At 43.8% G+C, this 25,735-nt stretch overlaps 1 pseudogene; it reads right to left on the bottom strand.

The window, feature by feature from the left end:
* Nucleotides 1–7,096: 7,096 nt before the first annotated feature.
* LOC119888107 lies at nt 7,097–24,453 on the bottom strand (annotated as a pseudogene).
* Between the last annotated feature and the right edge of the window lie 1,282 nt (nt 24,454–25,735).

Here is a 25,735-nt window from a genome sequence, read left to right as displayed (position 1 = left end):
AGGTCAGCTGGTTTAAATACGCAGGGTCAGGCCCGCCGAGTCCTGGAGGGACTGTTTTGTCACTTGCATATCTCTTGTATGTTAGCATCAACAGTTTGCTGGGCAGCACTAGCAGTAGTTGGAGTTTCAATAGTAGAAGTATTCTCATCTTAAGCACTACAAGTAGTCGTACTCGGACTGTACTTGTATTCTATGTCAATGTCAACTTTACTTATATATACGCTTAAAACAACCAAGGTTGACCAAGGTACTTTACAAGGTTAAAAATACAACAAATATATATATATATATATATATATATTTATATAATGCTTTTAGGTACTTCCAGGAGGAGCAGAGGGGTCGATCTCAACACTGTGTGTGAAGAAGCTCTGCTGGGTAAGGCGGCGCCAATCCATGAATAGAGTTTGTGGTCTCTCTTTTTCTTTCCCATCAGGAGCGGCAGCAGCAATTTGGACTCGCTGCAGGCGTTGAATGGATGACTGGTTTAAGCCCACACATAAAGAGTTACAACAGTTGAGACGGGAAGTTATGAAGGCGTTAATCACCCTCTCTACATCTTCAGGAGGGAGACAGGCCTCTACCTTGGCTATAGGTCTCAACTGGAAGAAGCACCATCTAACAGTGGAGGAAATCTGTTTATCAAATTTAAACACATTCATTCTAGTCTTCTGTAGTGTAGTAGTACTTACTGCAGCAACAGGATTAGCAGCAGTATCATCAGGCCCATCAGTAGTAGTAGTACGACAGTGACGACACGTTCTCACTCCAGACCCGTCACATATTGACGCTTGGTCAAACCCCGATGGCGTCACTTTTTTACCCTTTTAGTGTCATTTTTAGACGTTAAGGCCTTTACTGTCAAGTTAGCAATGCTTAGCAACAACAAATATGCAATGTCCGGTTAGATTTTCAAAATAAAAACGCTAGCGTTTTGAAACATTGCCATTTTACCACATTATCAAAGTCGTGAAACGTTTGGTTTCATGACAACCGCTTGGTTAAGGTTAGGAAAAGATCCTGGTTTGGGATAAAATAACTACGTACGTCAATGTCGGGGTTCTGGCCCTCAATCCACCCAAATCTTTACTCAGACTTTTCTGTTAACCATCATATACCTGCCTTTACCGTCACAAACTGACGCTACAGCGCCCCCCTCGATCACGCGTCCATATGTGACGAGTCGAAGAGGGAGAACTGGGTGGCAGTGACAGTATTAACAGTACTAGTATCAGTAGCACTATTAGCAGTATTACCTCAACCACTGCAGTACCCACCATGAGGAAGGAGTATCCGGTCCACAGGCTCTTCCAGTTGGGGGGGCAGCCTGGCTGAATGGAGGTCTGGCTGTGCAGTGTGACAGGTGAGGAGGGGGCTTCACACACCACACACAGCGGCTGATGTGTTCTCTGATGGAGGGTCCGTCCACGGGCGTGCTGGGACGGCTGCCGTCGTCGACAGCCAATAGGATTTATCGTTACGACTGGCGTAAGAGCAGGTTTCCGTGTTACAGGAGGAGAATGGCATTGTGGAAAAGACCCGCACACACGACCCCGCCTGACCTGGAAATATTATGAGTACAAATATTAATTAATAAATATATATATCTCAAATGTAACAGCTTGTTAAGGAACATGTTGTTGTGTGTACGTGGTTCTCCAGGGGAACATTAATGCAGGAACACTTTGAGGAACTCCTGAACCTGGCTGACACATCCTCCATAGAGGAGGCAGAGCTGGTAGAATAGTTTATTCATGGCAGACAGACGTTAGACGTTAGTGTTAGACTCTTCACACACAGTATACAGGTGTGAACATTAACCTTGTTTGGACACTTAGTGAATCTCTGTAGATCCAGGAAGGATAAAAACTCCGAGACAGGATGTTTCCTTGAGATTTGTTGAGGTCGGAAGCCGGTACCTGTGTTTTTGCAGACCGGGGTGGGAGTTCACATTTATTATTTATAGCTATTAGGCAATAACATGGCTCAGCCAAACTGGGAAAGCTGCTGAAAGTTGATTCTGATGTTTGAACCTCAGATTCAGGAGGATTGATGTGGACCATCTGCCTTCTCTTGCAGGGACACTAATGTGGAGTTGCAGTCAAAGTGAGGAGAGTGTAGGTGTTGCATCTCTGTCCTCTGCTCTGCTGTGGTTCTGTTGGTTTCCTCAAACCGTGATCTTCAGTGAGCATGAAGCAGGATGAGAGCATAGACTGTACCGCCGTGACGTCACCCCTTGATTTCTGGACTACTGTTTTGAAGCCTCGAGTTTGGCATTTTGCCCGTCACCATGTTTTGCAACCAGGCGCCGGACGTGATGATATTTGGACGAGACTAGCCAGAGATTCTCACAAGTCAAGTCTCAAGTCTATGAGCTAGAGTCCAAGTCAAGTCTCAAGTCTCTGAGCTAGAGCCCAAGTCAAGTCTCAAGTCTATGAGCTAGAGTCCAAGTCAAGTCACTGAGCTAGAGCCCAAGTCAAGTCACTGAGCTAGAGCTCAAGTCAAGTCTATGAGCTAGAGTCCAAGTCAAGTCACTGAGCTAGAGCCCAAGTCAAGTCTCAAGTCACTGAGCTAGAGCCCAAGTCAAGTCTCAAGTCACTGAGCTAGAGCCCAAGTCAAGTCACTGAGCTAGAGCCCAAGTCAAGTCTATGAGCTAGAGTCCAAGTCAAGTCTATGAGCTAGAGCCCAAGTCAAGTCTATGAGCTAGAGTCCAAGTCAAGTCTCAAGTCTATGAGCTAGAGCCCAAGTCAAGTCACTGAGCTAGAGTCCAAGTCAAGTGTCAAGTCTATGAGCTAGAGCCCAAGTCAAGTGTCAAGTCTATGAGCTAGAGCCCAAGTCAAGTCTATGAGCTAGAGCCCAAGTCAAGTCTATGAGCTAGAGCCAAGTCAAGTCTATGAGCTAGAGTACAAGTCAAGTCACTGAGCTAGAGTTCAAGTCAAGTCTCAAGTCTATGAGCTAGAGCCCAAGTCAAGTCTATGAGCTAGAGCCCAAGTCAAGTCTATGAGCTAGAGCCCAAGTCAAGTCTATGAGCTAGAGTCCAAGTCAAGTCTCAAGTCACTGAGCTAGAGCCCAAGTCAAGTCTATGAGCTAGAGCCCAAGTCAAGTCTATGAGCTAGAGCCCAAGTCAAGTCACTGAGCTAGAGCCCAAGTCAAGTCTCAAGTCACTGAGCTAGAGCCCAAGTCAAGTCTCAAGTCACTGAGCTAGAGCCCAAGTCAAGTCTCAAGTCACTGAGCTAGAGTCCAAGTCAAGTCTCAAGTCACTGAGCTAGAGCCCAAGTCAAGTCTCAAGTCACTGAGCTAGAGCCCAAGTCAAGTCTATGAGCTAGAGCCCAAGTCAAGTCTATGAGCTAGAGCCCAAGTCAAGTCACTGAGCTAGAGTCCAAGTCAAGTCTCAAGTCACTGAGCTAGAGTCCAAGTCAAGTCTATGAGCTAGAGCCCAAGTCAAGTCTATGAGCTAGAGTCCAAGTCAAGTCTATGAGCTAGAGCCCAAGTCAAGTCACTGAGCTTGAGCCCAAGTCAAGTCTCAAGTCTATGAGCTTGAGCCCAAGTCAAGTGTCAAGTCTATGAGCTTGAGCCCAAGTCAAGTCTATGAGCTAGAGCCCAAGTCAAGTCACTGAGCTAGAGTCCAAGTCAAGTCTCAAGTCTATGAGCTAGAGCCCAAGTCAAGTCTCAAGTCTATGAGCTAGAGCCCAAGTCAAGTCTATGAGCTAGAGCCCAAGTCAAGTCTATGAGCTAGAGCCCAAGTTTCAAGTCTCAAGTCACTGAGCTAGAGTCCAAGTCAAGTCTCAAGTCACTGAGCTAGAGTACAAGTCAAGTCTCAAGTCTATGAGCTAGAGTACAAGTCAAGTCTCAAGTCTATGAGCTAGAGCCCAAGTCAAGTCTCAAGTCTATGAGCTAGAGCCCAAGTCAAGTCTATGAGCTAGAGCCCAAGTCAAGTCACTGAGCTAGAGTCCAAGTCAAGTCTCAAGTCACTGAGCTAGAGTCCAAGTCAAGTCTATGAGCTAGAGCCCAAGTCAAGTCTATGAGCTAGAGTCCAAGTCAAGTCTATGAGCTAGAGCCCAAGTCAAGTCTCAAGTCACTGAGCTAGAGCCCAAGTCAAGTCTCAAGTCTATGAGCTTGAGCCCAAGTCAAGTGTCAAGTCTATGAGCTTGAGCCCAAGTCAAGTCTATGAGCTAGAGCCCAAGTCAAGTCACTGAGCTAGAGTCCAAGTCAAGTCTCAAGTCTATGAGCTAGAGCCCAAGTCAAGTGTCAAGTCTATGAGCTAGAGCCCAAGTCAAGTCTCAAGTCACTGAGCTAGAGTCCAAGTCAAGTCTCAAGTCACTGAGCTAGAGTCCAAGTCAAGTCTCAAGTCTATGAGCTAGAGTACAAGTCAAGTCTCAAGTCTATGAGCTAGAGTACAAGTCAAGTCTCAAGTCTATGAGCTAGAGCCCAAGTCAAGTCTATGAGCTAGAGCCCAAGTCAAGTCTATGAGCTAGAGCCCAAGTCAAGTCTCAAGTCTATGAGCTAGAGCCCAAGTCAAGTCTCAAGTCTATGAGCTAGAGTCCAAGTCAAGTCTCAAGTCTATGAGCTAGAGCCCAAGTCAAGTCTCAAGTCTATGAGCTAGAGCCCAAGTCAAGTCACTGAGCTAGAGCCCAAGTCAAGTCTGAGCTCGAGCCCAAGTCAAGTCTATGAGCTAGAGCCCAAGTCAAGTCTCAAGTCTATGAGCTAGAGCCCAAGTCAAGTCTCAAGTCACTGAGCTAGAGTCCAAGTCAAGTCTCAAGTCACTGAGCTAGAGCCCAAGTCAAGTCTCAAGTCACTGAGCTAGAGCCCAAGTCAAGTCTCAAGTCACTGAGCTAGAGTCCAAGTCAAGTCTATGAGCTAGAGCCCAAGTCAAGTCTCAAGTCTATGAGCTAGAGCCCAAGTCAAGTCTATGAGCTAGAGCCCAAGTCAAGTCTCAAGTCTATGAGCTAGAGCCCAAGTCAAGTCTATGAGCTAGAGCCCAAGTCAAGTCTCAAGTCTATGAGCTAGAGTACAAGTCAAGTCTCAAGTCTATGAGCTAGAGTACAAGTCAAGTCTATGAGCTAGAGTCCAAGTCAAGTCTCAAGTCTATGAGCTAGAGCCCAAGTCAAGTCACTGAGCTAGAGTCCAAGTCAAGTCTCAAGTCTATGAGCTAGAGTACAAGTCAAGTCTATGAGCTAGAGTCCAAGTCAAGTCTCAAGTCTATGAGCTAGAGCCCAAGTCAAGTCACTGAGCTAGAGTCCAAGTCAAGTCTCAAGTCTATGAGCTAGAGCCCAAGTCAAGTCTATGAGCTAGAGTCCAAGTCAAGTCTCAAGTCTATGAGCTTGAGTCCAAGTCGAGGCTCTGAGCTAGAGTATAAGTCGAGTCTCAAGTCACTTGTGGTTATAATGAATGTTGTATCACCTGCTGTGTTCAATCCAGGCTGCTTATAAAACTGCAGAGCTATAAGGGATTCTGTAACTGTCATTTACAGAGCACAACCATGTGATGTGCAATGCAACTGACAGCTTTATTGACTACTGTAAGTCAACATCAACCGCAGACTCTCAAACGCAGGGTAACGTTATAACGTTATTACTAAAAAAACTGTAACGTTACATGATCAACAATAAACCTGTAACCTGTTTTTCACTTACAGAGCACATACATGTAGCCTAATGTGTCTAAAACTAACACAGTTTATAAAACTACTGTAAGTCAACACCCCCCCAGACTCTCAAACCACTGTTTCATTAATGAAATCAACACTTTTTAGGGCAGACGCTACAATTCAGTCAATAAGTAGAAGCTGCAGTCACTTTCTGGCAAGTGCAGTATTACATGAGTTGTATTGGCCATTTAAAGGTATTTTAGATTGTGTGGGCTCAGAGACCCTGGCAAGTAGAGTATTATGTGTCCCATCAGACGTGGGAACCCCTAAAGATCTTCCAGGAGAAGCTGGATGTTTTCTGTTTTTAGTCTCTGTGACCACAACGTTTCCTTAAACTCCTTCACTATTTTTGCAAGGTTGTTTCACACCGGTGGCGGCTGGCCAATAGAGGGCGCTAGGGCGCTGCCCTCCCTGATGGTGGAAACTTTTTATATACATGGGTCTATGGGTGGAAAGTGTTTGATTTTTCTGTTTAAAATAAACATTTTTGAAATAAACAGTAAGTACTTTTTAAGGATATGTGTGTTTAAAATGCACAATAATGTGTAATATATAAATATAGGCTAAATAATGATGTTTGGGTGTGAAATTAACTTCCTGCTCATTCACTGATCTCCTCTGGGGCGCTGGAGAGAGCGTCCAGGCAGCACAGCAGCGCAGCCAAGACACAAGATATGCCCATAGCAACAGAAATTAAACCAATCAGCGTCCTCTGATGCCTGAAGGGCGCTCCAGGATCTGCCCCAAGCACAGTCAGTCAGTGGTAGAGGGACATGTGACGTTGTTGACAGCTAGCTGGATGCAATGATTTAAATACCTTATTTTGCCTCCCGTGCTTTCTTTCTAAAACAGCGGGGACGAATACAACACGGACTGTTACAGGAGTAAACCACACGATACATTTATCTGAGAAGATTAAGAAACACAAGTGTACGAGGGCACATATGAATAACACGGTGAAGCTAGCCATGCTAGGCAGAGTTAACATCGGCCTTGCGCGGCCACAGTGAGACCGCGCACCTTAAAACAGCTACTGTTTTAAAACTGACTGGATATGGCAAAGCCTCACCTAAAATATTTTTCACCAGCCGCCACTGTTTCACACCTTTACTTCTTAAAGTTTAAAGTCAGTAACACTGATGAGATCATGAGATCAAATGATGGACAACTGATGCACTTTAACCAACTGTTTACACTAGAGTTTGTTTTTTGTCAATAGAGGTCACAGCAAGATGGTACTTTGTAAGCAGAAGAGCGTCCTGCATTGTCCAGGGGATGGATCACGTTTGGAGTAAAATTTGGGTCACGAGGATGCAGCGGCACTGGAGTGTCTGTGAAACCAAAAGGCCTGGATCATGGAAAAGCAAGGGAACCTTAGTATGTGTGTGTTTATATACCCAGGTCCTGCGTGTGAGCCCTCTCCTGACCCTCCAGGTACAGCAGACTGTATCCTTCCCACAGGGCGTTCATGCCAGCTGGACAGGGCGGGACTTCCGTTGATTGGCTGTGCATCACCAACAGGAAGCCAGAGTTTACGGTTCTGCATGTAGCGGGGGAACCACAGTCACCGACTGGACCACGATCACCTGAGAAACGCAGATCACAGTAAGTTTTATGAACAAAACCAATCCACACAGGAGACTGCACTGCACAAAAACCCGAGCTGGACCCTAAATTCACGGGCACAGTGTGACTGGTAATCTGATGAGGTTTAACGTATGTAAAAGAGTCCCTGTGAGCAGAAAGCTTCAGACCACTCTGAATATTAGCTTTTCAAGTACAGGGACATCACCCCCCCGCTCAGTCTGTCTTATTTGACCGCTCTCTACACAGCGCTAACAACAAGTGTGGAGAGGTCTGGCTGTGGAGACTTCTCTGCTCTGGACTCTTCCGTGTTTAGAGGTTGTTCGTTATGTCTTGCACAAAGTGCTTTTTCAGTTTTCAAGAAAAATTTGTTAGTTTCTTGATGGAACGATGGCTTTACTTTTTGCTAAAGTAACTGCTAACTGATGCTAGAAAAGAATGGTAGAAAAAGAAAAAGGCACACTATACACATGCAACAACACATTCGGCAGTGCCCAGGAGGTGGACTGGCACCTCTCCAGCTGCCAGTCCACACTCCGTATCTCTGGTCTGAGCTAGACTCGAAATGGTGCCTCCCTCTGGTTTCCAAGCCGTCCTAACGGACTGAGCTACTGCCGCCTCAAGTAGCTGCCATTAGCTAGTCAGCTCAGTTAGCCATGCAGCTAGAGGTCCAATTAGGTAGCTGACTGGAGCCCGGGTCTGAATATTTCCTCCTCCCGGGGGTTCAAAGCTCCTGTGCTAGGGGTGTAAACACAAACAGTCTGGGCAAAGTCAGCTAAGCTAATAGGGCTGCTAACTGCACGGCAGCAGTTTACTTTAAAGCTATCTGTCCATCTAGAAACTCCTTAAAATACCAAAAGCAGTGAATAAAGTTATGGAATTTGTAAGCAAAAGTACACGGGTGTGGTTCAGCACAAGTGTTTCTTTTATATTTGTGCCACGGCCTCTCCATACTCTCTTTTTCTCAATAACGCGCTTTCAGACTGCCTTATTTTCCAGGATTATTACGTCAATATGCCGGCTCGCTGTGCTGTATGAAAGGTACAGAGCAGGAAAGGGGGTCAGATCTGATCCGCCTCTGAGCCGGGAATGTTTGTAGTAACATAGGCGGAATGATGTCACGCTGTAGCCGTCAGTAAGCCGGAAAGCGGGATCGCCATATGAAAGCACACAATATTTTGTTCTGTGTGAATGAGCGTAGGCGGCATATTGGCCGACATTCTTTCCGCATTTATTGCGGGATCTCTGTGTTAAAGCAGTCTTGCTCTCAGGTTCACTAGCTCCGCCATAACAACTTGTTCAGACTAGGAATACAGCATACGTGTCCATCAGAAGGCAGGGTAACTAACCTTAACACGCAGAAGAAATTAATGAACGCTAAACTGGAACTCAACTGAGGAAAAACTGTTTACCAGTTGGAACATTAACAGACAATCGGGCAGATAAAGGCTGTCAGAGAGACAGACAGGTGGAGGTCTCACCTTTGCTTCCCACTATTCCAATCTCCCCCGACAGGCCTTTCTGTCCTCTGCTTCCATCTGGACCTGGGGGCCCCCACGGACCCTATCTGTCCCACAGACCCAGTGTCTCCCTTTAAGCCTGAAAAACATCATCAACCATTTTAATTATCAGCTGAACTGAGACTGAAACTGAAAGCTGTTAAATTAACCTGAGCTGGTTCTGAGGGGAAGACCAAACACTTCACCCTCCTGTTCCTCACCTTTGGACCCCTTTTGGCCAGTTTCTCCCGGAAGACCGGGAAATCCAGGAGGACCGCAGGGGCCAGGGGGTCCTGGGGGGCCCAGCTGGGTAGGTGGGTATGTGGGGCAGGGGAGGACTCCGCCCATCTCCCCCTTTGGACCAATCGGTCCAGGAGATCCCCTTGGTCCTGGAGGTCCATTGGGGCCGTTACAACCTTTAGGACCCAGATGACCAGGTAGTCCCATCAGACCTGTAGAACCTCGCACACCTGATCATATAAAAAATACAAAAGTAGAAGCTGAAGTCCGACACCAAGCAGAGTTGTGTTTCCGCAACACGTTTTCACTCCCGACTCGTCACATTTTGGCGCTTGGTCAAGGCCCTTTGGCGTCACGCCCTGGGTACGTGTTCAGTGTCATTTTTAGACGTTTAAGGCTCGGCAGTCAAGTTGGCAACAATAAATATACAACATCCGGTAAAGTTAGCAACAATAAACATGGAACGTCCAGTTAGAGTTTCGAAACATTACCATTTTGAAACGGCACTTTATTAAAGCCGTGAAACGTTACAATTTGTCTGGGTTTAGGCACAAAAACTACTTGGTTTAGGTTCAGAAAAGATCCTGGTTTGGGTTAAAATAACTACGAAAGTCATTTAACACGTAAGTTAACTTACGTCACTTGCATAACTTACGCAATTGATCTTAACACAGCCAGACGGACACTGCCTCTTCTCCAGTGGTGTAGTGGTAAGTGCCACCATTTTTTTAAAAGGTAAAAGGGGCTGAAAACTCCGGTGTATGCCTGATTGTTAATGGTACATAATGGAGGTGTGACTGGTGCTTGAAGTGAATCTTAGATAATGGAAAATAATGATAATGACGGATCGCCACAAACTAACTCACGTAACTTCAATAAAAATATTTAAAGTTGACTTTTTGTTTCACACGGGACACAAACCCCGGTCTCCTGTTTCAAAGTCGGGTTCTGGTCCTCCATCCACCCCAACAACCTCCTTATTCAGTCTTTCCTGTTAAACATCATATACCTGCCTTTACCGTCACAAACTGACGCTACAGGGCTTCCCCCACTGCATCAAACTATGACGCTACAGGGATCCCCAGTGCGTTACAAACTGACGCAAATGGGTCTCGACCATGCGTCCATATGTGATGAGTCGGGGAGGGAGGACGGGTTGGTTTCCTGTGATTAGTCTGTTTTTGCATTTTTGTGGACACCTTGAAGTCCATCCTGTGTCTTTTACACCGTGTCCCCTTACCAAAGGAACAAAGACCAGCTGTGCTCCAATTTCATGTTTTACAGTGCGTCAGTTAAACCCAGAGTTAGTTTTTCAGTGCGTTCCATTTGTACTCTGACTTAGTTTTTTTGCATTATTCTCTGTTTCCCAAATGTCAGACTGGTTATTGTGAAGATCATCTGGTTGCAGCTGTTTAGCAGATGCAAATTCAAAAAATGCACTGTGCAATGTTCGGTGTGGAAACCTGTCTGTATTTATGTATATAAATAACTGTATATATGTTTTATTTCATTTTATATGTTACCATATTTTAATACAGGCCTACACCTAATTATATGTTTGTGTGTGTGTCGCATGAAGGAAACACATTTCATTTCGTTATGCAGCCTTGTGCTGTATACTGACTAGTAAACAACCTAATAAGTTCTGAGACAGGAAGTAACAAATGGAAGGGCCTCCAGTGTCCTAGCTCCTGCTCCTCAACTCGGTCCAACTCAGAGGACCCCGAGTTCAGAAAGCAAGATGGCTGCGGAGAACATCGACTGCAGTAAAAGCTGTCGTTTTACAGGGGTTTTTTTGTAGCACTTTTGTCTTTTTTTTGTCTGATTTTTGTAAGTCGTATTCACAACACGGCCTTACTGTTGCCGATAGGCGTGCTGCGTGATGTGTCGTTTATCAACTGGTGCTGCTCAAATTGGCCAGATTGCTGTCGCTAACGACGACACCAGGTCGATGTTGCTTTGACTTGTCGTGTTTTGTGGCAAAGGAAATGCATCCAACTCTGGTTTCCTTGGATTCCTGAGCTCCACCTTCCGAGGTAAATGGAACGCAGCATTATTTCAGGAGTCATTATCTGTCAATGGAGCGTGGAGCGTCGGTACTGTTGTTACCTGCAGGTTAAAATGCTTTGAGTACAGGACCAGCACCCCAGGAAAGGTGCTGGGCTGGGGTGTGATTTTGGCGTAGAGGCCCCGGCATCATCATGTACCACAAAATAAAACTTTTTACAGAATTTATTAGAATTTGGTCAAAGCTTTACCAGAGACAGTTCCTCAGAGGCAGACCACCACTCTAGTTCTGAGGCAGACCACCACTCTAGTTCTTCTAGTTCAAACTGTTCAGCTCAGGATCTTCACATTAAACAGAACACCACTGAAATCAGAGTGGGTTAGGTAGTTCTCCGGTGTACACCTACGGTTCAGTTCCTTTAAGGTGGATCTTCCCTAAGTTAAGATCTGTCAGCAGTAACATGTCAGATAACTTCATACAAAGATATCTCAGAGACATGGAGAGTGTCTCACCTTTCTCTCCTGGATTTCCGGGGTTACCTGGCGGTCCTGGGCACCCCGGAGGTCCCTTTGTGCCCGGTGTCCCCGGGCACCCTGGGTACCCGTTGTCCCCATCATCGCCACATACTGGAGCGTTTATACCAGGTTCCCCTATTTCACCAGGACACCCTGAAACGACAAAAGGTCAGAGGTTATCCAGTGTGGTTTCTCTGTTAAACTTTATTTAACCTGAACGAAAGTCTGACCTGGATCTCCGTCTGGTCCAGGACAACCAGGATCTCCACAAGGCCCTGGGAGCAGTCCTTTACAGTCTGGTCCAGGTTCACCTGGAGGCCCACAAGCACCTGGAGGTCCTGCAACAATAGGAAAAGACACATTACTGATGGAGAGTCAGACTAAAGTTCTTCTAAAGATCTTTAGATTGATCAGGGTAACCTGCAGTCACATCCTGACTCTGAGAATCACACTGCTACAGACCTTTGGGTCCTAGGGGGCCTTTGGGTCCTGGTGGGCCAGACTGGGATGGGCCTTTGTGTCCTGGAGGACCCGGAGGACCCTTATCTCCTGGAAGACCATAACAACCTGGAGGACCCGGCATACCCAGACCTAGACAGACAGACAGACGTTATCATTATGATGCTGACGGAAGTCCCAGAGACTCCAAACTTTATTTTACTAAATAAAAAAGAACGGATGTCTCAAAAATGTCTCTAACTGAACTTTGACAAGTCAGAGGTTCATTAAGCTTCACGCAAACAGCATGCTTCTACTTTGATTCATTTTTGAATCTGCTGTTAAGCCACATCTTTGGTGACCCTGATCTAAATGTTGGACACAGTAGGAAATCATCTTCACTATAGGCCCTTCGTCCCTCTGAGGTTTGGACAAAATGTTTGTTTCAACTGCAGCAGGTGGGGAAAGCTGTTTCTTTAATATTTCATACATACTGTACATGTGGGGAGATGGATCGTCTCGTCACACAAGTACCGTAAAACTTAGGTTAAAAACCCGGGCTTTTATTTGCTAAAATCACTGAATTGACCCCGCCTATATTTGGGTATGAATATTAAAATGAGATGCTGCATCTCAAGGAGCTATCCTTCAGTAAATTAAATTCAATATTTCTTGGTAATATGGTATCAAATATTATCAAATACACGTCATTCATTTGATCCAGCTCCGACAGACGGCGTCTTATGCGCTTTTATTTTGAAGGCAGCAATGTAAATGTAAACAACAACGCGGTGCAGGATGAGAGAAGTTAGCATACGGAGAGCGATGGACTTCACATCACAGGATTCACAACTATGGCTCTCCCCCCATTCATTTAGACACAAGCCTGATCTTGTCTGAAATAACTGCGTGGAGGCGTTACCAAGATGGCTGCCGAGTAGCGGGACACTGAGGTTCCCACCGAGGCTAGGGAATGCATTATATCGATGAGATTTACTCACAGTTATAGAAGAAAAAACTTGAGAGACTCATACCTCTGGTCCCCCTGTCCCCCTTCACTCCTTTCAGTCCATCAGTCCGTGAAGTCCCAGCGGTCCAGGAGGACCTGACACCACAATCAAGCACAAAAAACTCAACATCTGTGCACTTTCATCTGTCAGATAAACACAGTAACAACATAAACAACCAACACCTAAGTAAATTTAACTGTAATTGACCCTTCGCTAAGCCCCGCCCCCTTAGTTACTGTTGCTAAGTCCGACAAACTGTCAACGCTGCCACTGTCCATTACTGCACTCTCCGGAGAAATATTGTAAAATTTGTTGGAAAACACTATCTCAGAAAGGAGCTGTTTTGCAGTTGCATTATGGATTTAAAGGTTTTATTCAGGCTGTCTGTTCTGGATTTGTTTCAGGTTTTTTTTTTTTTAACATTATATTTATTGAATTTTAACAAAACAAGCAAGTGATACATTTGACAAGCATACAATTTGATAAGCTTAATATTTCACAACTTAATCCCCAAAGTAAAAAGTAAAAACATCACATAACAGAGTAACAAAGACAATGATAAAAAAACAACAACAAAAAAAAAAAAAAACAACAACTCGGCAGTCAGCTTTACTTTCTTAATTTCCTTCATAATGTCTTAGAAACTCAGTTAATGGTGACCATATTTCTTCAAAATTTCTTCCCTTTCCTCTAACAATATAAGTGAGTCGTTCCAATACAATACATGACGCCATCTCCTTCATCCACATATGATTTGATGGTACATCCATTTTCTTCCAGTACACAGATATTAACCGCCTGGCTTGCAGGAGTCCAAAGTCAATCAGTTTTTTTTGTCTGGAGCTAAAAACACAGTTCTCTGGGTATATACCCAACACACATATTTTTGCTTCAGCAGGTATGTTTACTCCAACAATCTTTGACAAAGTCTGCATGACTGACTTCCAATATTGATGTAATTTTGGACAGTCCCATACACAGTGAAAAAGAGTACCCTTTCCATCAAAACATTTACTACAGCTATCTGGGATATTAGGTGACCAACGGTTCAACTTGACCGGAGTTATGTAGGTTCTCATCAACCATTTATATTGGAGGAGTTTCATCCTGGTACTAATTGACTGTTTTTGGGCTTTTAAACATGCAGCTTCCCAGTCTGCCACATTTATCTCCTCTTGGACGTCAGCTCTCCATGCATCTAGCCTATCAGCGGCGGATTCCTCATCATGTGTTAGTAAAGCTGCATAAAATAAAAATATGACCTCTCCTTTCAAGATTTTGCAATATAATATTCTCTAATTTTGACAGTGTTGGTTCAGATTCAATCTGTTTATATTTTGACATAATGAAATGTTTAATTTGTAAATGTTTATAAAAATGTTTCTTTGGAATGTTATATGTTTGGCATAACTGCTCAAATGTAAGAAAGTTGCCATCCTTATAGAGGTCTGCCAGCTTCTGTACACCTTTATCCGCCCAGATTTTGAAACCTCCATCAGCTCTTCCTGCCTTAAAATCTGTGTTGCCCCAAATAGGCGAAAAAGGAGAGATGGGAGGAATACTTCCCATATACTGATGGGCCCTATACCAAATATCAATTGTGTTTTTTAAAAAGGGTTTTTTTGTAATTTTCCCCAATTTTTTGGGGCATGCTGAATATAAATACAAATTCAATTTAAGTTTTGTTTCTAATTGTTCAATTTTTATCCATGCTGGGTTGTCTCAGTTGCAAAGTAGAATATGGCTGAGCGCGGCTGTGCAGACCAGTAATATAATTTAAAATTAGGGAGTTGTAACCCCCCTCTCTCATATTGCATGTACAGCAGTCGAAGCCTTAGTCTAGGTTTTTTATTATTCCAAATGAATCTATTAAAGACAGTGTTTAATTCATCAAAAAATTGTTTTGAGAGAGGCAAAGGGAGTGCCTGAAACAGATATAAAAATTTTGGTAATATGCTCATTTTGATCATGTTTATTCTGCCAATCATTGACACGGGCATTACTGTCCATTTATTTAAAGACTCCTTTACTTCACTAACCAAAGGATCATAATTCATTGGTACAATGGTTTTAATGTCTGGAGTAATTTTAACACCAAGATACACAAATCCCTCTTTTGCATTGATAAACGGGGTCTGTATGACTGGGTTTAGCCTCTCGTCCCTGTTCAAAAATAGAATAGAAGATTTTGAATCATTTATTTCATAACCAGAAAATCGACCAAATAGCTCCATTTGTTGCATTAAATTTGGGACACTGACGGACAGCCTTGTCAAAAAGACTATCAGATCATCAGCATATAAGGACAATATATGCTCCTGATCTCCTAACTGGATGCCAAATATATCAGTTTGCATTCTTATCGTCATTGCCAAGGGCTCCATAGCCAAAATAAATAACATTGGAGATAACGGGCATCCCTGGCGAGTGGAACGTTCCAATGTGAAAGGTTTAGATACTATGTTGTTTGTCAAGACACTGGCTTTAGGATTTGTATACAAAAGTTTAACCCATTTGAGAAAGTTGAGGCCAAATCCATACCTCGGAAGAACGTTAAACAAGTATGACCACTCTATTCTGTCAAAGGCCTGACGGGCATCAAGTGATAATAAAGCCGTATCTTTAACATCAAATTTCTCATGAATTATATTCAAAACTCTTCTTATATTATGAAACCCTTTGACGTTTTGGTACAAAGCCATTTTGACCGTTATGAACTAGATGTGAGATAAAGGGGTCTAATCTCTTTGCTAAAACTTTACAAATTATTTTATTATCAACCCCCATCAAACTTATTGGTCTGAATGATGAGCATTCTGCAGGAGGTTTACCTGGTTTTAATATCAAAGTGATCATAGCCTGTCTTAGAGTGGGTGGGAGAACCTCATTTTTAAATGCTTCTTCATACATGTTAAAAAGTGGAACTATTATTTTTTCTTTGAAAGTTTTGTAGAATTCAATCGTAAATCCGTCTAGCCCAGGAGCTTTACCACTGTTAATACATTGTATGGCCTGTGATATCTCTTCAATACTTAAATTCCTTTCCAACTCTTGTTGTGTGTCTTCTGTGAGTGTCTGGAACTGAAGTTGGTCCAAAAATAGGTCTTGTTCTTCCGAGGTACGACAACAATCAGATCTATACAAATTTTCATAAAATTGTCTAAAACTATCGTTAATTTCAGATGGGTCTACTGTTACCTCACCCGGGGCGGTCATTATACAGTGGGTACGGAAAGTATTCAGACCCCTTTAAATTTTTCACTCTTTGTTTCATTGCAGCCATTTTCCAAAAATCCAAAAAGTTCATTTTATTTCTCAGTAATGTACACTCAGCACCCCATCTTTACAGAAAAAAACAGAAATGTAGAAATTTTTGCAAATTTATTAAAAAAGAAAAACTGAAATATCACATGGTCATAAGTATTCAGACCCTTTGCTCAGTATTTAGTAGAAGCACCCTTTTGATCCAATACAGCCATGAGTCGTTTTGGGAAAGATGCAACAAGTTTTTCACATCTGGATTTGGGTATCCTCTGCCATTCCTCCTTGCAGATCCTCTCCAGTTCTGTCAGGTTGGATGGTAAACGTTGGTGGACAGCCATTTTCAGGTCTCTCCAGAGATGCTCAATTGGGTTTAAGTCAGGGCTCTGGCTGGGCCATTCAAGAACAGCCACGGAGTTGTTGTGAAGCCACTCCTTCGTTATTTTAGCGGTGTGCTTAGGGTCATTGTCTTGTTGGAAGGTAAACCTTCGGCCCAGTCTGAGGTCCAGAGCACTCTGGAAAAGATTTTCGTCCAGGATATCCCTGTACTTGGCCGCATTCATCTTTCCCTCGATTGCAACCAGTCGCCCTGTCCCTGCAGCTGAAAAACACCCCCACAGCATGATGCTGCCACCACCATGCTTCACTGTTGAGACTGTATTGGACAGGTGATGAGCAGTGCCTGGTGTTCTCCACACATACCGCTTAGAATTAAGGCCAAAAAGTTCTATCTTGGTCTCATCAGACCAGAGGATCTTATTTATCACCATCTTGGAGTCCTTCAGGTGTTTTTTAGCAAACTCCATGCGGGCTTTCATGTGTCTTGCACTGAGGAGAGGCTTCCGTCGGGCCACTCTGCCATAAAGCCCCGACTGGTGGATTGCTGCATTGATGGTTGACTTACTACAACTTTCTCCCATCTCCCGACTGCATCTCTGGAGCTCAGCCACAGTGACCTTTGGGTTCTTCTTTACCTCTCTCACCAAGGCTCTTCTCCCCCGATAGCTCAGTTTGGCCGGACGGCCAGCTCTAGGAAGGGTTCCGGTCGTCCCAAACGTCTTCCATTTGAGGATTATGGAGGCCACTGTGCTCTTAGGAACCTTAAGTGCAGCAGAAATGTTTTGTAACCTTGGCCAGATCTGTGCCTTGCCACATTCTCTCTGAGCTCTTCAGGCAGTTCCTTTGACCTCATGATTCTCATTTGCTCTGACATGCACTGTGAGCTGTAAGGTCTTATATAGACAGGTGTGTGGCTTTCCTAATCAAGTCCAATCAGTATAATCAAACACAGCTGGACTCAAATGAAGGTGTAGAACCATCTCAAGGATGATCAGAAGAAATAGACAGCACCTGAGTTAAATATGAGTGTCACGAGGGCAAAGGGTCTGAATACTTATGACCATGTGATATTTCAGTTTTTCTTTTTTAATAAATTTGCAAAAATTTCTACATTTCTGTTTTTTTCTGTAAAGATGGGGTGCTGAGTGTACATTACTGAGAAATAAAATGAACTTTTTTGATTTTTGGAAAATGGCTGCAATGAAACAAAGAGTGAAAAATTTAAAGGGGTCTGAATACTTTCCGTACCCACTGTACTATTAATTGCTCTTTCGCTCTGTGTTTTCTTTATTCTCCATGCCAAGAGCTTCCCCGCTTTCTCACCTTGGTCATAATAGGATTGCTTTAACCACATTAAACTTTTTGCTGCTGCATCAGAAGACAATTTATTATATTCAGTTCTCAAACGTAATAATTCACTTTGTTTTATTGGGTCATCGCTAGCATTTAAGTCTAATTCCAAAATTTAATTTGCCTATCCAAGATTTCCATTTGCTTTTGTTGTTGTTTATTCTTCGTACTCGTATAGCTAAGGATTTCACCTCGAATATATGCTTTAAATCCTTCCCATCCCATTGTGGCACAAGTTTGATCTGTATTTAACTCAAAGTAATTATCTATTTTCTCCCCTATAAATTTAACAAAGTTTGAGTTCTGTAGCCATCTTGCTTGAAACCGCCAACGGAACTGTTTGTGGGTAAAGTTGTCCATGTAAACCTTCAGTGAGATAGCTGCATGATCACTGATCACTATGCTATCATACTGACATTGTTTGATCCTTGATAAAAGTTCCCTTGAGATAAGAAAATAATCTATACGCGAACGGGATTTATGTATACCTGAGTGACAGGAAAATTCTATTTTATCAGGATTTTGTTCCCTCCACACTTCCACCAAGTTCAAATCCAATATATATTGATTTATTAAATGTCTAGTTTGAGCTTTATAGATATCTGAGCCTGTTGAACGATCTATACTTGGATTCAAGGTACAATTAAAGTCTCCTCCAATTATATAGAGTCCTTGCAGAGTGGATACGGTAAGAAATAGATCTTCAGAAAACTTTGGTTTATTTTCATTTGGGCCATACAAACTCACTAAATTCAAAGTAATTGAGAGGATGTTACCCTGGACAATTACGTATCTACCAGCCGGGTCTTTTTTTATTTGTAGCACTTGGAATGGTATACTCCTATGGATCAAAATAATTACGCCTCTTGCATAATTATTGTATGATGAGTGTATCACCTGGCCAGGCCATCTGTTTTTTACAAATTTTAATTCACAATCTGTAAGATGTGTTTCTTGAAGAAAAATTATTTTTGACTTGAGTTGCTTAATCCTGTTGATAACCTGTTTTAGTTTAATTCTTTTCCTGAGTCCTCTGACATTCCAACTTGTGATTTTATATCAGACATTATGAGTATTCACTTGTTCCATACTTTGTTAGTTTTTTCAGGAGTATTAATATAGCAATACATTGTGTTAGTATGAAATACAGATAACTTTTGAATTAAAAAAACAAATAACTAAATAAAAAAGAAAATCCTGAAAATGACACATAACACTTACATCCCCCCGCCCCCTCCCTTACTCAGATTAGTAAATGGGGGTTTGTGCTAATCCACTAATAAAGGGAGTAGCTAAGCTATAAAACCCAACTTCAAAAAGCAGCAGTGGTGTCCGTAAACCATGCATACACCAAATTAAGAGATAAACACATAAAACCCATATGAACATGTTAACATAGTCCCTCCATGAAATTATTCAACAGCAATGTTCTTTATCTGCTCATATTGTCTCCCTTTCAAAAATAAAGTTTAACCAAAGTATGTAGTATTAATGTGTTTAGAAAAAGAGAGAAAAACAGTATACACACATATATATACATATGCATACATACATGCGTTATGAACGTATTATAGAAAATACCTTAAAGTGCAGTTATTAGGTCTGAACAGCTGATTTTCTAGTTCACCATCATAGTCAGCCCTGTCCGGCGTGTCTGTGGAGAAAATCCCCAGCCTCCTTTGGGGATGAAAACGACTGCAGCTTCCCATTGTGGAGGATCCTCATCTTACATGGATTGTATTGGAACCCGCGGAAAATGCCTTTTTCAACGAACACTTTCCTGACGGTGCTGAACTCGGCTCGTAGTCGGACGGTCTCCGCTGAAAGATCCTGGGCGAAAAAAAGTTTGTTTCCTTCATGTTCGATATTACGTTGTTTTGTGCAACGGAAAACAAACTCCCGATCTTGGAAATTCAGGAATCGGATAAGGACTGCTCTGTGCTGGTTTGGTCTTGGAGGTGCCAGGGTGCGGTGAGCCCTCTCAATGACAAAGGATTTGTCGGTCTCCAGCCAACGCGGCAGTGCCTCCCGAATGTACTCCAGCAGCGGCCGCTGACCCTCGGCGCCCTCCCGGAGGCCAAACAAGCGAAGGTTCTTCCTGCGACCCCGGTTCTCCAGGTCGTCAGTCTTTGCATCCAGGTAGGATATTCGCTTCATGGCGTTGTTAAGGTCGACCGTGCTCTTTTCCAGGAGTTCCTCCGCCGACATGATCCTATTCTCAGCTTCCTCCAGTCGAGTAACATTAGTGGCTACATTTTGCTTCACCTCCGTCATGTTTTTCTCCAAAGCAGCGAAGGACTTAGTCATTTCACCCATACGATTATCTATGCTATTCAGCTTGGTTCCAAATCCAGTGAACTCCGAGTGCAATGACCTAAGTTCAGCTAACACCGTGGTGAGGTCACACATGCTATCCGTGCTAGCAGCAGTCCCCACGTTGTCTTGACCTGCTACCGAAATGTCAGTTTTAGCTGTTTTTTGGGAACCGCGTTTTCGTGTGAAAATATCACAATCCTTGAGAGCAACAGATTTTGACATCTTCCGATTCAGTTTACGCTTCAAAGGCTGGGTTTTTTGGAATCTTGATGCAGGCTACACGGAGCATTCACTTTAAGCTGCCATCTTGGTTCACGGCTCTATAGCGCCCCCATTTGTTTCAGGGTTTAGAGAATAAATCGTCCTTCTCCTTTCAGCCTCTCTGGTAGCTGCTGTAATTATTACAAGATGCCGCAGGAACAGCGTTTGACCAGATCTTAGAAAAATACAGCCAGAAAAAGCTGGAAAACGACTCTTTCTGCATCAGAGTCAATGGAGCGCAGCCATGAAAGTGTCGGACCTCAGTTAGAGGGAGTCCTATACTGCGCTGTGATTGGCCAGCTGTGTATTCGGGGCGTGGCTTAGCAAAGGGTCACTTAGTATCACCTACAACCACCCTACAGTCATCTCACCTGGAAACCTTCTACAGTGAAACTACTCCTGTAACTATTTGTTATTTATTGTCGGGTTGGAAGACGTCTTTCTTTGCTAATCACCAAGATAATAATCTTCCATGGCTGACATGACAGCATTTCTGGCTTGAGTTCTGACCTTTGAGTCCCGGGCAGCCTGGCGGTCCTGGAGGACCATCGGCACCCCCTTTACCAGGAAGACCTGGAATACCCGGACGACCTCTTTGACCTGGGGTACCGAACACACCTGAAATAAACCAGACAGACACTGTTAGGGTTAGACAGGAAGCTTTTTTATTTTATAAATATGAACACAACAAACTGTGCTTCCAAAAACCAGCAGTAAGCTCCACTTTCTGTCTCAGACCGGCAAAATGCTGATGTCTTTGACAGTTCAAAGTTGAATTAGACTGAACTATGAAGGGGTCACAAAATGAGGAGTCCCGCCTCTTATGAATGTATTTACCATAAATTCTCTAATAGAGAAGCCTGCATCAAATGATGACTGAGCCTTCAATGGCACCTTGTGACCAGCACAAACAAAGGGAAGGAATAAAACTACCGCCAACAACACTGAACACTTCCTGGTGTTTTTCACATTAAAAGTCTACCATTCTGATCCGGGAACGACGGAGCAGCTTTACCGGTTTCGCATGGTACATGACTCAGCTCATGTTACAGAATGAAGGTGTAAAGACTGGTTTGGTCCAGCTGAGCTTTTGTACCTGGTTCACCGTTTTCTCCATGATCGCCTGGATCTCCTTTGCATCCTTTCTGTCCTGGAGCCCGTTGAAACCTGGTCCTCCAGGATCTCCTCGAGGTCCAGGTGGCCCTGAGAGAAAAAACCCCCAGCTGATTCCTCTAGAAACTCACATGATGGTTGATACCACAATCAGCTTCACACAACACGTCTTTAGTCACTAAAGATCACATTCACTGACAGATTCTCTCTCCTTAGAATTTATAAATTAATATTTAACACTAGGGGTGTTCAACTCCGCCCAGCTGATGCAACACCGGCGTACGCCCTGATAGTTATCGACTGAACCGCACCGCTTGAGTGCAGACAGCTGTGACGAGTGGGAACGTAGCTGGTAGAGTTTTGCAACATAACCATCTAAAAACTGAAGAGCAGCCTGCTTTATGAGCTGCTGAAGTTAACCTGTGTGGATCTGTGCTGAGATTTCTGCCTGATCACAAGTGTTACTTTAGGTTTCACAAGCAACATGCAGTCCCAACCTGCGTCGGCCAAACGGTCTGAAGGGGATAACGTTACTACCAGCGGATCAATAACGTAATGCAGCGCAGAGTAAGGGCAGCTAGACTTCTCAGTAAATGACGACGTTAGTCTGGACGCGTCAGAGAACCCAGATCTGTGGGAGAGATTCTGAATGTGCAGAAAGTTTTGACCATGAGCAGAAAATCTGCTGAAACACAGGAGCTGTTAAAGTCCAGGAGTTTCTAACTGAATTAACATTAAATAATTTCACATTGAGGTGAAAAGAAGCCACAATCCCATTTAAAGAGGTGACTTCCCCAAACAGAGACACAAAGAGGAGGGAAGACTGAATCCTGACTCAGCAGGGATGAGATTAAATATGTTGATCTACAGGAGAAACAGATCTGAGAGCAGCACTGACTTAGATTCTGGTAGAGTTGGGTTATTAGTTAGGTTGTTGAGTGTGAATTGTCACCTGCCACTTGAATTTTCTGTTTCTCTTTACATAAAAGAAAAATTTTCACCATAAACTTGTAAAATTAAACATAAAATTTGCCTGAATGCAGGAAATGAAGTGTTTAATGCTAAAAAGTGTCTCGTCACACCCCAATTTAACACAGTCATTTGTTATTTTACTGTTTGTAAATTCAGGTTCAAGCTGCTGATCATCTTATCTTCTTATCTTCCTGTTTCCTACAAATTTCTGCCGCAAAACCAGAACCCGATCATCACCTGAGGGCCCAGACTCTCCAGGAGGCCCCCTGTCTCCAGGTGAACCATAACAACCGACAGACTCTCCAATATGACCTGAAACACAAACACATACTTACAACAACCTGCACACTAAACGAGTAGAGACAGTCAAGGAATCAGAGACATAATCCTTGATGTCTTTATGTATTTTATGTATGAAAGGCATTTAAAATTAAAAATGTCCCATAAATCTGCTGCGTCATGATGTTAGGGGTTTGTTCCTACCTTTGGGTCCAGGACATCCTTGGGGACCGGGTCTTCCAGGTTTTCCCGGACATCCCAGGTCCCCCTGCAACGACAAACAAGAACAGATCAATATTTCTGAATAAAATAGTAAAAGACAAATGTCTGGTTCTTTTGTTCTAGCATTTAATCTGCTGTGCGCCCCTGCAGACTCTTTAACAGCTGAAACAAGCATGCTAAAAGTTTTTTTATCAGCTCGATACTTCATGTTTTTCTAATTTGATGAGAATTTCTCACCAAATAAACCTGATTTTGAACCTATTACCATTTTTCAGAAGTGGCTACAGAAAATGACTCATTACTTTAGTCTGGGGTCTCGAGCTGTAGAACCCTGTTAAATACAATGTAAATTTATCTGCTCTGTATCTGGCGCTGACACAGCACTATCAACTAGACCTCCATGCAGGCATCCATGGGGTCCATGTCCCGCGGCGCAAGCTGCACCCAGCAGCCCAGGGAGCGACTGCACTGCAGTCCCACAGGCGTGATGCAAGTCGCAGGTAGAGAGCAGGAGTACGGCTATCAGTGCGTCAGCCTATTATAAGTCGTACTGTAAAATATGTATTGAGACTGTACATATTTAAATATGTTGTAATATATTAATTTATTTCAAATGAAAAAAATGATCTTTTCATATATTTTCCTATTTTGTTCATCTTTAAAATTCTAACACATACCAGGCCATGTAACCAACTTAATATTTGTAAAATATCTGCTGTTCTGTTCAACTTTTTACAAACAAATAAGCAAATAAACGGGACTTTTATTTTGAAATTACGACACATGTGCGGTACCGATCGGGCAACCGGCACTCGGCGTGCTTTGAAGTCAGTTTTCCTAGCAGCTGTGAAACAGTGAAAACTTTGTTTTGAGCATCACAAATGCGAAATGAAATCAGACTTTGATTCAGTCGAATACATTTAAAAAGACTAGAAGAGCCACATTATTATTTAACCCAAATTAAAATTAGAAACTAAACTAACTAAAACTAAACCGGAAGTTAGCTGGCTCACTGGCAGAAGTCAACACTGCACCACCAACTAGCGAGTTTTGGGGGAAAAAACATACATCCAGACAGATAGAGATGCGGCTAGTCCTGTGTCCTCTTAGGTGCACCAGTGTGACCAAGAAAAAATGTAGTCACACGAGACAGATTGTTGGGCGTACTCTGGAGCCCTGCTGTTAGTGCAGAATACAGTTTGTTCAGAGGTGTAACAGGGAGTTATTCTAAAGTCAACTTTTATCTTACTGGATCTCCGGTTTGTCCAGGAAAGCCGATTAATCCTGGAGGTCCTTGAGGTCCAGGTGGTCCAGGAGGTCCTGGCTTGCCGTAGGGCCCAGTGGGTCCTGGGAGACCTATGATGCCAGGGGGTCCATTGCTTCCTGGATACCCCGGCTTACGGTAACTCCTCGGACACCTTTACTTCCTGTGGAGACACAGTACTTGATGTTAAAAGGTTCATTGGAGGATCAGGCTATGAGGTTCACTTGTTATCAATTCTGTGGGACAGTTGTAGTGCTTTGGAACCACTAGGATGCACTGCCTCCAGGAAACAGCTACAGCCTCACACTTGGAGTCTCACCTTCTCTGGCTTTTATGTTACCAAGCGGCAGAGATCAAAGTGGTTAAGTGTTAAGCCTTAAACTGGGTTACCAACTCGCTCGGTGCTTTGTGGCCAAAGATTAGTTTCAAGCAGCGCAGGGGGTGACTGATACGAGCTGACCCGACTCACGCAACTGGACCTGACTCGACTCTACGCAACTCGTCCTGACCCGACTCCACGCAACTGGACCCGACTCTACGCAACTCGACCCGACTCCGCGCAACTGGACCTGACACATCCTACGCAACTCGACCCGACTCCACGCAACTCGTCCCGACTCGACTCTACGCAACTCGTCCCGACTCGACTCTACGCAACTTGACCTGACTCGACTCTACGCAACTCGACCTGACTCCACGCAACTCAAACCGACTCTACGCAACTGGACCTGACCGACTCTATGCAACTGGACCTGACCCGACTCTACGCAACTGGACCTGACTCGACTCTACGCAACTGGACCTGACTCGACTCTACGCAACTCGACCTGACTCGACTCTACGCACTGGACTGACTCGACTCTACGCAACTGGACCTGACCTGACTCTACGCAACTCGACCTGACCGACTCTACGCAACTCGACCTGACTCGACTCTACGCAACTCGACTCAATGCAACCTTTGAGTCCAAACCTTTGAGAACACTGTTCAGGTGTACAGTGTGGAAGCAAAGAAGTGTTTCCAACTTCTACAGAGTACCTGAATGCAGCACCGGACCTCTGATCTAAAGAGGTCACAACCCTGCCACTTCCTGTGTGACACTGGTCTGTATGGTAACAGCTCTTACCTCGTGGTCCAGGAAAGCCGTTGTTGCCACTGGGTCCTGGATTTCCTGTCACTCCTTTGATGGGGGTACACATGTAATCCCCTGGAGGCCCCGGGGGCCCTGTACAGCCTGCAGGGGACACATGGGAGAGGCTTTCACAAAAGTAGTAAAGTTTTAGCTGCACATTCAGGAGTCATTCAGGAGTGTTATTGATACTAAAAACCCAAGGCGACCTGACATCCTGCTTAATAGTACAGACCCCTGACCAGTTTAGGTCACATGTTCTAATATGACATTAGATTTCACATTAA

Source organism: Micropterus salmoides, unplaced genomic scaffold (genome assembly GCF_014851395.1).
Source record: "Micropterus salmoides isolate LMB-PRFRI ecotype aquatic unplaced genomic scaffold, ASM1485139v1 Ms_hic_scaffold_495, whole genome shotgun sequence".
Classification (NCBI taxonomy): domain Eukaryota; kingdom Metazoa; phylum Chordata; class Actinopteri; order Centrarchiformes; family Centrarchidae; genus Micropterus; species Micropterus salmoides.
The sequence above is the reverse complement of the archived record's forward strand: the minus strand, read 5'-3'. Positions and strand labels throughout refer to the sequence as shown.